The sequence below is a fragment of the Cyrtonyx montezumae genome, unplaced genomic scaffold, assembly GCF_038088225.1.
Source record: "Cyrtonyx montezumae isolate F1298 unplaced genomic scaffold, pur_monq_1.0 scaffold_0, whole genome shotgun sequence".
Lineage (NCBI taxonomy): Eukaryota > Metazoa > Chordata > Aves > Galliformes > Odontophoridae > Cyrtonyx > Cyrtonyx montezumae.
In genome coordinates, this window is record NW_027071824.1 from 46,089,846 (window position 1) to 46,101,988 (window position 12,143).

The 12,143-nt window shown below is 35.7% G+C and overlaps 1 protein-coding gene across 3 annotated transcripts in view; it reads left to right on the plus strand.

The window, feature by feature from the left end:
- The window catches only part of TRDN (triadin), a 209,831-nt gene that overhangs the window by 118,623 nt on the left and 79,065 nt on the right, over positions 1-12,143 (plus strand). The window lies entirely within an intron of this gene.

The following is a 12,143-nucleotide window of genomic DNA, read 5'->3' on the forward strand; positions in this document are numbered from 1 at the left end:
GCACAACATGCTGACTCATTCCTGACTAATTTGTTCGTGACACGATTATGCTTCTCAAGCCCATCCTGATTTTTTTCTTTCATCCTCCTCTTCTGGTTCCTATTCATAGCTCACCTACTGTTTCCTGACATTTTTGCTCTGGTTGAGGTTTTTCTTTTCAGACACAAACTGAGCATGCAGCTTTCAGCTCTAGTTGCATTTTCTAACTCACAGAAGTGCTGGATTAAGATTCCTGAATGGTTACCAGCAGATGATGTTATTCACTCTTCTTCCTCTGACAGGATGTATTGGCATCTCACGACGCTGCTAGCAATTTCCTATTTGTGAGGCTTTGTCCAACAAAATACACAAATACACAAAAAACACAGAAAGTAGAGATGGAAATGACTTGTGGGGTCATCTGATCCTTCCCCTTGTCAATGTAGAATTATTTCTTACATCTTCAAGTGGTTTATCCATTTTAGTTTTAAATGTCTGAAGTAGCCAGGTTTCCATCAGTTCCCACAGATTATTCTACAACCTAATAGATCTCTCACAGTTAAGAAGTGTTTCCTTCTAGTCTGCATAAATTTTCAGTTGCTTAATTTTATCCAATTACTCAGAGTTATATTCTCTTGTGACACCCAAATATAGTCCCTTTAACCTCAGGGCTCAATTCCTTAACATCTCATGCATTATATTACCATTTACATTTACATCTGCAAAATATCCTTAAAACTGACAAGGTGAATGGCAAACTGAAGTTGATGGTTCTTTACTACAACTCTGAATTTGCAATTTTCAACTGTGAATCTTGCAACAGCAAAAAATGGCCATAGCTACATGTCATCTGCACCCAAGGCACTAGAGAGACTGGATTGTGTGTAAACATGATGTCTAAACTGAACAAGAAATTAAAAAAAAATCACTGAAGTGATTTATAAATTAAGGATTATCATCATAGAGAGGGGTAAAGTATTCATATCTTTAAAAACAGACAACTGTTACTGTGGATACTTAGAATTTGCAGAGAAAAGAGGTTCTTCCAGCTGCAGTTCCTTTAATCTAGTAGAAAATGTTTAACAAAGGATGAATTACTGCAAGCTGAAGCTGAGTGATTCCAGTCTGAAAACGAGGTACATGTTCTTAACACTACGAATAATGAACTATCACAGATTTGCTTTCTTTGATTTCCATAGAGGAGGACTGTGTAGAAGAGGATTGTTTACATAGTAGAAGATAGGCATCCACTGAAAAAGTAGCTAGCTGAAATACAGGAGTCTCAGCAACAAAATGTCAGATTAGATAATCTAATGGCTTGTTCTAGCTCTGAACATTATAGACATACAGTGTCAGAGATACACATGACAAGCCAACAGAAATTGCAGTGGAGTTAGTGCAGAAATGCAGCTGGAGGTAGTCTTGCAGGTTCCCTGGAAGAATGAGAATTCCCTTCTACTTTATTATTATATGCTTTGCAAGATAAAACACATAATTTATAGTCATTCTCTAAATAGTCAGCTTTCCATGAAAAATAAAAAAGTCAGCTTTTCTAATTGATATTTTCAGAAAACATCAATAGACAGATGTAACTACTTAGTGCAAATCAAATTGATTCTCTCCAGACAGAAGAATAAAAACAGGATCACAGTGACGGGCAATGCAAACACAGCAGAAAAGCAATCATTATGTTCTCTGTATGACTGGATGCTAAGTGAGTCAGTTCCTCAATAAAGGTTGCTCAAAAGATGTCTTGTGTATCCTAAGCTGAAAGTTTCAAAGCCCCCAGGGCTTTGAATCCTAAGCTCCATCTTCAGCAATGATTGACAACATGATTTCAAAGATTTTTAAAGGGCCTAAAGATGCAGCATGTCAAATGGTGGGATTTACACACACATCAAAGTAGACCAGGCACATAGCTCCCATTGATTTTTTGTGAGAACTGAGCTCCTAAAAACCTCCACCATTTTGGATAAAAGTACAGAGGCTGCAAGGTCACTGTGGTGGTTCTGAGAATCTTATATATCTTATATCTTATATATCCCACCTGTTGAAGGGGTGGGAATAGTAACACTAATGTCATTTGTTCTAAGACCAACCACTTACACTCTTCAGGGTTCAGTACTCAAGAGCTATAAGGGAAGTGAAACACAGAGACATGGTAGAAACAAGTTTTTGTCATGCCTTTCCCTTGTTTCTCCTTCATCTAATAGTAAAAACCTGCTCAAGGTATAATTGATAATCCATTGCAATTGACTTTGGGGGAATGATTTCAAATTAAAAGAGGGGAGGGAGATTTAGACTGGATATAAGTTTTTTTATGATAGTGGTGGTGAGACACCGAGTTGCCCAGAGAGATAGTGAGTGCCTCATCACTAGATCTTTTCAAGGTCAGGCTGCACAGGCTTCTGAGCAATCTGATCTAGCTGTAGGTGTCCCTGTTCATTGCAAGGAAGTTGGAACAGACAACCTTTAAGAGTCCCTCCACACTCAACTTATTCTTTACCATTCTGTGATACTAAATGACCTGCTCTGCCCAAGAAATACTAGCAGCAGACTAATAAACTTTAAGTACCTTTCAGTGGTTTAGCCTTCACTAACTCACATGAGTTAAGAGCCTTCAGAGCTATGCTGAATATTGCCTGTTTCACCGTGTTTGAACTTTTCCATATATAAATAGATAAAGGAAAATGGTGGTAATATCTTGCGGGCAAATGTGAGACTTTTGATAAATAAAGACAAAGGGAAGGAAGCTTGGGTTTAAATTACAAACTCAATTTTTGATGAGAAAATATTTTTGAATAAAGCAGAGATGTCATTTTAGTGTCTGATGGGCAATCTTTTCTTCAGTGTCAGTCTTGTAAAGAAGGTTTTGGGGAACGACAATACTAGAAATCTAGATAATAGAATAAATATCAGACTGGAGGGTGATACTTACTCAATCCAAATACTACACATGTAACTAAACAATCATTTTGCCTTTGGACTGTCACATATGTACAAAGAAATATCTGTGCTGTGCAAGCAGATGGGTGGCATAGCTTTCATTAAAGAATCTAATTTATTGTATCAACCCTGTTTATGTTGGTCTGAGGATTAATGTAATTCCTATTTTTCCAGTCACATCCAGAATAACAGGATTAGAATGCCTATGCCTCAAACAACAAGAAGTTAATCTTTTTAATGTTGGGAAACATATTTGTTCCCTTAAAATGAGATGTACATCTGAGTCAGCAGGCCTGATGTTTAAGATAATTATGATGTGTGAAACATCCATGCTCAGATACATCATCAGGTGATGATGACATACCTACATACTGCTATCAATTTTCTGTAGTCATTCAAAGGAAAAAATGAAGTCTTCATAGAGATCTAAATAAAGTCAGTGAAAATCTTTGGAGCTTCAGATCAGGCTGATTTTTTTTCTTTTCTTTCAAGTTTTAAACAATTTACACATTTTCTGAAGTGTAATTCCATCCCCAGTTGAGTTGAGTTTCTCATAGTTCATAATTTAATTAATAGATTAACAGTATCCATGATTTATAAAATGGCATCCTTTGTACTTTACTCCTAGTTAAGGTTGTTTACCTTTCAATATATGTTCCCAATGGCCTTGCTTGTTCTCTTCATCTGGTTTTTAAGAAGTAGAGCCAATTTCGTGCTTTTGCCATATGTTACCCAGGGAGACTAAGTCAGATGAGTATTACTGAATGATATGTTTGCTTAAATGCTGGTCAGCATTTAAACAGCACTTCTTTCAAGCTCAGGATTGGTGAGCACCTGTGAGTAAGAAATCGGGCAAGGTTGGCAGGAGACCTGTGTGGATGAGCAAGGAGCTCATGCATAAACTCAAAGGAAGAGAAAGGTCCATGAAACATGGAAAAAGGGTCTGATCACTTGAGAAGAATATAGGAATGTTTTCAGGGCCTGCAGGGAAGTGATAAGGAAGACCAAAGGCAACCTGGAATTAGACTTTGCAAAGGAGATAAAGGATAATAAGAAAGGGTTTTTTTTTTTTTTTTTAAGTATTTAAACAGTAAAAGGAAAACTCGCGAAGATGTGGGTCCCCTACTAACTGAGGTAGGTGTTCTGGTAATGGGGAATACAGAGAAGCCAGAAATGCTAAATGTCTTCTTTGCTTCTATCTTCACTGTGGGAACTCCTCCTCAGGACTCCTGGACTGTGGGGGTGAGAGGGTGTGAGGAATGGAAAACTCCCCTTTGGTGAGGCAGGAGATGGTCCAAGAGTGTCTATGCAACATATGTAAATCCATGCCTCTATGGGTTGCATCCACGTGTGCTGAGTTGGCAGAGGTGATTGCTGAACTGCTCTTGTCCTGGAGAATGGGAGAGGTGCCTGAAAACTGGAGGATAGCCAAAGTCACCCAGGTCTTCAAAAAGGGCAAGAAGGAGGATCTGGGGAACTACAGGCCAGTCAGCCTCACCTCCATCCCTGAAAAGCTGATGTTTGTTCTGGATGCCATCTCCAGCAGTTGGAAGAGAGTTATCAGCAGTAGTCAGCATGAGTTCACCAGGGGAAGGTTGTGCTCGATGAATCTGGTGGCCTTCTATGATGTCATTACTGTCTGGGTGGATGAGGGGAGAGCAGTGGATGTAGTCTACCTTGATTTCAGCAAGGCATTTGACACTGTTTCCCACAGCATCCACATAAGAAAGTTGAGGAGGTGTGTAATAGATGAGTGGACAGTGAGGTGGGTTGAGAACTGGCAGAGCTCAGAGGGTTGTGAACGGTGGCACATAGTCCAGTTGGAGGCCTGTACTTAGTGGCGTTCCTCTGGGGTTGGTGCTGGGTCTGATCCTGTTCAACATCTTCATCAATAACCTTGATGAGGGGATAGAGTCCACCCTCAGCAAGTTTGCTGATGATATGGAGCTGGGAGGAATGGCTGACACACTGGAAGGCTGTGCTGCCATTCAGCGAGACCTGGAAAAGCTGGAGAGTTGGGCAGAAAGAAACCAGATGAAGTTTAACGAGAGAAAGTGTGGAGTCTTGCACCTAGGGAGGAATAACTGGATGCACTTGTACAGGTTGGGGGTAACCTGCTTAAGAAGTAAAGAAAAACATCATAAGGATGTACAGCATGTATATGACTTAAGCCTATTGTGACTGTAGAAATATTCTCTTGTGAATAATGCATAAAGTGTTGATGCAAATCTTTCTTAAGAAAGGTGCAGAGATACTTTATTCTCCATCTTGTTTCAAGAAAGGGTAAAAATTTTGAAGAAAATTTTCAACTGTTATATTTCCACTAATTCAAATACCAGTTTATTCCAGAAAAGGATCTGACTCTGAAATTTTAGGAATTAATATTATCTCCTGATTATGCTACACAAAAATCATTACTTTTTCTCTAAATGACTGCAGCATCTGTAATTAAGTGCGCTTACAGTTTCCTGTGTACAGATGACTGTGATTTCATTACATGCTCTAGAGTTTTGCTTCTTTAAATCATTCCTGATGAATTCAGAAGGCAATAGAATGTCTGCACCTGCTCTGCAGTGGGGGAGACAGAATCTGTTCCAGCAATTATAAAACAAAAAGGAGAAATCAGTAATTAGTGGAACCATGAGTAACTGGTACAGTGGAAGTTGGCTGTTCCCAAAGTGCAGGATGTTTCTTACTACAAATGCAGCTAAATCTCTTTCTCTCTACACTTTTTGAGCCCTTGAAAGAAATTTTTCAAACGATTTTGAGAAATCACTTTGAGGTGAAATTTACTATTAGGACTCCTTTGTCACATATGGTGGTACAAGGATACAGTGCAGTGAAGAAGCAAAAAACTAAAGGGCTAGAGATTGGAAGGGACTTGGAGATAGCAAGGAAACTAAATAAAGATCCAAAAATCTGCTACTGCAAGTTAGAAATAAAGAAGGTTGATGGTAGTGACAGGGTATGTTCCACAGAGCATGGAAGGAAAATTTGAATATTTATTAAAAGTTTTTACTTTTTCTTTTTTTTTAGGTACACAGATACTCTAAAATGTATTTAAAACTTACTTTTTTATTTAATTTCTGTTTAGCTATATTTAGAGAATAAGCCACTAATGATAAATATGTAGAAATTCTATTTATAAATCATTTATCTAATATCTTCAAGGTATCTGATACATTCCAGGTTTTTACTGTTGTCTTTCTTTAAAATAGATGGATAATATGTTAACATCCTTGTCTCAAGGAAATATGTTTCTCTTATAGACAAAAGAAGATAAAATATTTCATTATTTGTTAAAATATGTTCAAAAGCAATTTATTTTATGTTAAATATAAATTATTTACTAAAATACTAGAGACAAAAAATATAACATGACCCCTTCCACAACAATCTGTGAAATAAATTTTAATGATCTGTCAGAATTTTAAAGAAGTGCTGTCACCAAGAATGTACAGATCTGTTTTTTCATAAACCTGAATTCTTCAAACCGTTTCTTATCCATTTTTTTTCCATTATCATTCTTAAAATCTAGTCTCATGTCACTTCAGAAACCTTGAATTTACCTGACAGTAACTCCATTTCCTCTCTGTTCTGCCCAGAAGCAGTAATGTCTTCTGCGCTTTTCCCTCTCTTGCTGTCCTGCTTTGGAGAGGTTTAAACACAAAACCTGCAGTCTGAGACTCTAGACTTACTCATCTCTGCATATAAATTTCCTGGACATTTACTCTGTAGATAAGGTAGCTATTAGATCTACTACTACTCTTACTCATTTTTATTTACGAAGCAGTTGAGAAGACCACTAAGATGCTAAAACTTCTCATCCTTACAAAAAATGTTTTGGAGAGTCAAGGGGAAGCTTTTTCAGTAATTGTCATAGAACATATGCTAGTATCTTGCCCAATAATTAAGGCAGGGAACAAAATCAAGTTCTAGTATAAAGACAGAATTTTCCACGTGGGCGAAGTATTGGTATTTCTGAACAGTTATTTTATGTCAATATCAAATTTTAGGGTTTCGGAAAAGTATTTTAACAAAGGAATGTGAACAAGTGCAGTATAAATAGAACTTTGCAGGATATTAATCCCACTGAAAAGAAGAAACAGTACTATTTTAATTCTCCGTGATAGGCAATTTTGAAAGTCATAAAACATACACATTAAAACAGAAAGTTCAGGCATTCTGAAAAGTTACTACTAAACCAGCTATCTGCTTTTTCAGAAGTGATTGAAATTAAAATAAAAATTAGTACACCCCAAAACTGCCAGATATGGTAAGAGAACACTGACTTTGTTAATACTATAAAATTTGAGTTAAAATATCAATATATATATATATATATATAAGTTAGAAAGCAACTGAATTAAAAATTTTAAGAGGAAGTTCAGAAGTAAACAATTTTCAGTAGAATAGTGGCTGAAAACTATAACTTTTGGGCAAAAAATAAATAAATATATATATATAACTTCAAGTAAATAAAAAAAGAAATATAAATAAAAAACCATAGTACATTTCAGTATATTTGAAGACTTCCAAATGCTTCTTTAACTACTATATGTTCAACAACAGTTTCTTCTTAACTTCAGAATACTCCGCCATCTAGGGTGTCTTTCTCTTAAATTACATTAACTGCAAATCTTGCTACATAGTTGTTTTTTAATTCCAGTACATCTGCTAGCTTGAGAGCAGACTGTACTGAGACTGGTCTCTAAGATACTTTAATTATGTTTATCATTCACATGATGGGAATTCTCAATGATCAAATGCCACCTGCTAACATTATTTCCTCTCATGTGCCTCATTCTGCCATGCAGAAAAGGGAGCACTAGCTGTCACATTTTGGAGGTGCACTACCTTCAAACTCTGCTGTTGTATTGCATTTGCAAATCAACCAAAATTCTAATGTGTGCTCACAGTTGTGTTTTGTTCAATAAGATCAGAAGCTTTTCATTGTGGAATCCCATCACTTTCAAAAATATCATTTTTTCAAAACAATTATCTCCAATTCTTGAGCTTTCTACATTGGTTTCTCTATTCTTTTTTCTTCACCTATTTTTAATTACAAAACTAATTGAACACCTAAGTCAAAATAAATGGTATAAAACAAGCAAGGATAAAGAAGTTTCTGTAGGACTTTCTAGAAACCTTTGAGTCAGACCGTGGTGCTATGGTCATACTGTGTGAGACATCTTCATTACAAAACTTTTCTTATGTGGGTATGGGTAGATGGTTAGCAAAAAAATATTTGATTAAATCCATTCTAGTATGTGATCAACAGCTAAAAGGTAGATAAGATCAATGACATCTGGTGTAAGATGAGAGTTCCTCCTTTAGTTTTTAATTTAGTTAACCTTGTTTTTCAGAGGTATCTAGTAATTCCCGAGGGTTTCGGTGCTCAATTCAGATCACCCTCAGAATTCTTGTATCCTGAATCTTACCTGCTGCGTTACATTATGTTTGATTAGGATATTATCTACTGTTTTAATTCAGACACTGTGGTTGCTAATTGATGCTGATATTAGTTTCTGTCTGTAAATGTGATATTACTTCATACTCTTGGACAAGGTTCTAGGTTTATTTTAAACACTGAAGCATTAGCAAAGCTAACAATGTATTTTATTTGAAATATTAATAAATCTGAAGAATACCTTTAGCTTATGAATTTTTATTCCATTAAATATATCAGTGAAGGTTTTCAGGGAAGAAAAAACAAAGATAAACCTTTCCAGATAGTAAAATTTGAAAGCCACTTATTTTCCAGAGCTGATGTTTATATAGAGAGATTATAGGTTGTATGGAGCTGTTGAATATCTACTGCTATTCCCAAATGTACAATAGATATTATATAGCAAATCTACTGATAAAAGTCCACAAAAGTTTTTTTTTGAACCTTAGATCTACAAATCACATCAGAGCAATGTTTGAAATACTGTATTTTCAGGATTGCTTTAAACTCAAGCAGTCACACTCCATAGCAGAGCACTGTGGCATCCTTGTCTAATGGCTTATTATGAACCTCCTAGGGACTCAGTGGCATGAAAGGCACTATGTGAGCTTAAAGGGATATGCTCTTAAAATAATGTTGTTTTTTTCTTGCCTCATATGTAGTTTAGATGTCATTTGCAACTACTGCGTACTGATAGTTTACTTCAAAAGAATGTTGATTGAGGCCTGAGGAAAAGACAGAGCTATGTGCTAAAAGAGGAAAAAGAATAGAGCACTGCCTTTCTGTTTCACCGAGCTACATCTATGCTGGCTGCCAGATGCTCATTCCTAGCTTGAATTTAAAATTGATCCTTTTAGCCTGTACAGATAAGAACAGAGTTGGCTCATGTTTGGTATTTTTTAATAAAATAGAAAATTGTTACTCTTCTTTAGTGTTCTTCAAGAGCAGGCAAAACAAAAAAAACTATTTACTCAGCTCAGAAGAGCAGGCTCTGTAGAATCATATTAACTTTTTGAGAACCTAGACCAGAATATAACTGTCTTCAAATAATCCCTAAGAATAACTGAAAAAAAAAAAAAAAGTGCTTCATGGCTCTCCACAGCTAACAAATGATTGTGTTAGAAATGGTGTTTAGCCCGTGTAAAGATAAGCAATAGCAGATTTATTAGCTATTTATTATTATTCATTTATTATTTATCAGTTTATCAGCTTTAGACCACCCAAGAAAGGTAGAGGTCACAATCCAGTAATAAAGAAGGAATTGCATATCCCTTTTTGAGGAGCAGAGCTTGCTAAATACTCCAAAGACAGCAACTTCCAAGAAGAGATACTTCCATTGTGGCTACCAGCTCTAAAATGAGGTTAGGGAGGGTAAGACTTTCAATCACAAAAGTGAATTGCTTCCACCTGTGCTTGCAGGGCTGGCTACACTCCTTCAGTAGGTGCTCAATCATTGGTGCAGACCATAACATCATAATGCCTATTCCAAAAGAGCCAACATCAACAGTTGTCAGAATTATCCAATCCTTTTGGAGCTCTCAGTAAGTGGGTGATGTATGCAAACCTTTCAAGAAAACATGAATGTAAAATGGGTTCTCAGTAACTCCTGATAAATAGAGCACTCTTGAGTTTTGGCATCAGTGTACAAGAAGCATTGGATTGTGAAGTTATCTCCTATAGTGAGTCCCTGTAGTCTATTAAATGTCATCTATTGCTTTACACTGCTGTAGAAATAGGCTCCTTTCTTTTGTGTATCAAACAGTTCAGTTGCCAATGGTTGCAGTGTAAGTAGCAATGGTTGCAGTTCCTTTGACTGCTTGGTCAGGGCTACTAGAGTAACCATACTTCTCTTCGTATATTATGTAATTCTTAATGATGTTAGTTTGCTTCCAAGAAGTTTAGGCATCATTCTCATGATGCATGTCGTGAGAATTTTCCTAGTTGCAAGATTTCAGATATGAAGCTTTAAAGAGAAAATAACCTAAAGCTCTGGAGATTATGCTTCCCAAGCTGATTGGCAAAGATGTGTTTAAGGTAATGTTCATATGATATCTAGAAGTGATGTTTGAAATAAATTAACTTTTTCAAGAAATTCATCTTCTTAATTCACCAGAAAAATAGAACCACTGATCACATATTAGAAATACAAGAGATATTTTGTTGCTCTGACTGTTGTTTGTAAGAAAAAAATAATTAATATGAAAACCTGTTATCATATAAACTTAATTCCCCAACCATACTCTATTAACTTAGAAGTTAAAACCAAGATGTGTGCAAAGCAAAACAAATAAGGCAAAAAGCTCATCAATGTTATTTACCCTAATATTGTTCAATAATTTATTTATTTTATAGTTGTTTAGTTATCTACAATTTGTGACTTACAGCAGACAACTACATTTAGGGACTTCATAAGTCATAATAAGTTATTCCTCCTGTGTGATAGACAAACTATTCTGTTCTTTTTAATTTGATCATTTATTTAATTCGAGTGTGATGGGCCTAAATGTAAATGTTGCATACTTTTAAATAATCCCTATAGATCAGGGTCCTTCTAATCTTCTCTAGACAATTTTCTGCTAATTATTTCACCTTATTTGCATAAGTATGGTATTAGGAATCTAAGTTTGGGCATCTTGGCTTGAAGAGACTAGCCTAAGAATAAAAATGTTTGCATTTTTATTGTCAGACGTTGTTGGAATAAGCTATGGATAAATTTTGTGCTCCCAAAAAAATCAGTATCTTTTTACTAGAAAGATTGTCCAGGTATTTACACAGAATTTACTATATATTTTGTATTTCAAAAAATGGAAAAACACATTAATTCTTTTAACATAAATTATGTCTTGAGAATATATTAAAGTATGTTGTCCTAATAAATGATGGCTTATATGATGAAAGAATGAGCTTGAGGGCTTTATTTAGATCCTGTCTGTTATTTTAAATGGTGCTGCCAATTTATTTATTTTTTTATATCCTCCAGCAACAGAAGATTATTGTGATAAATGATTCATATCACTGCAATATACACCTTTTAAAATTTCCATATCTGGCAACCTATAGGCACTTCTTTAAGGCTTCAATAGGCTCCTTAGCCAGATAACGTGGCTGAAAGCTGCTTCATGATTAATTTCATCTAAATGTGGTAATTATCATACTTTGAAGTAATGCCTGCAAAACATGCTTTCACAGAGTCAGTGGAAGCTGAGGATTAACCTAGAAACATTTCAGTTCAGAGCAGCCTGTTACCCAAAATGGAATTTGTTTTCCCTTGAATTTTTGAAGAGTTTTCATTAGAATACTTGGCAGTCGTTTGCATTATTTTATCACATATCAGCTTTTTCACTGCAATTCAGAGAGCTGTGGAACTGAAGCAACTTTATATTATGATCAATAATACAAATATTGGTTTTAAAAGCTACTTGTTTTGGCAGCTTCTTCCCTGAAGTATTTCTTTTATTGATGCTTAAGAGCAAAAGTGATCTATCACTTGCATGTTGTGGTCATAAGCATTAATCCGTTTATATTCTAGACACCCTGTTAATTATTAGAGAGGATGTTCATTTCTTAATGAGTACCCAAGGAAGTATCCTCTACTGTTATTCCATGCATCAATTCTTCCTATCCCAGCAGGGATCTTCCAGACTGGACTGGAGATTCTCATTTCTCTTTAGATGTAGACCTTCAGTTTATGACATGTGGCTAGGTATTATGCAGAGCCTTCCAAACTAGGTGTCAATTGAATGATGTCAACAGTGGTAGGGAGACTAAT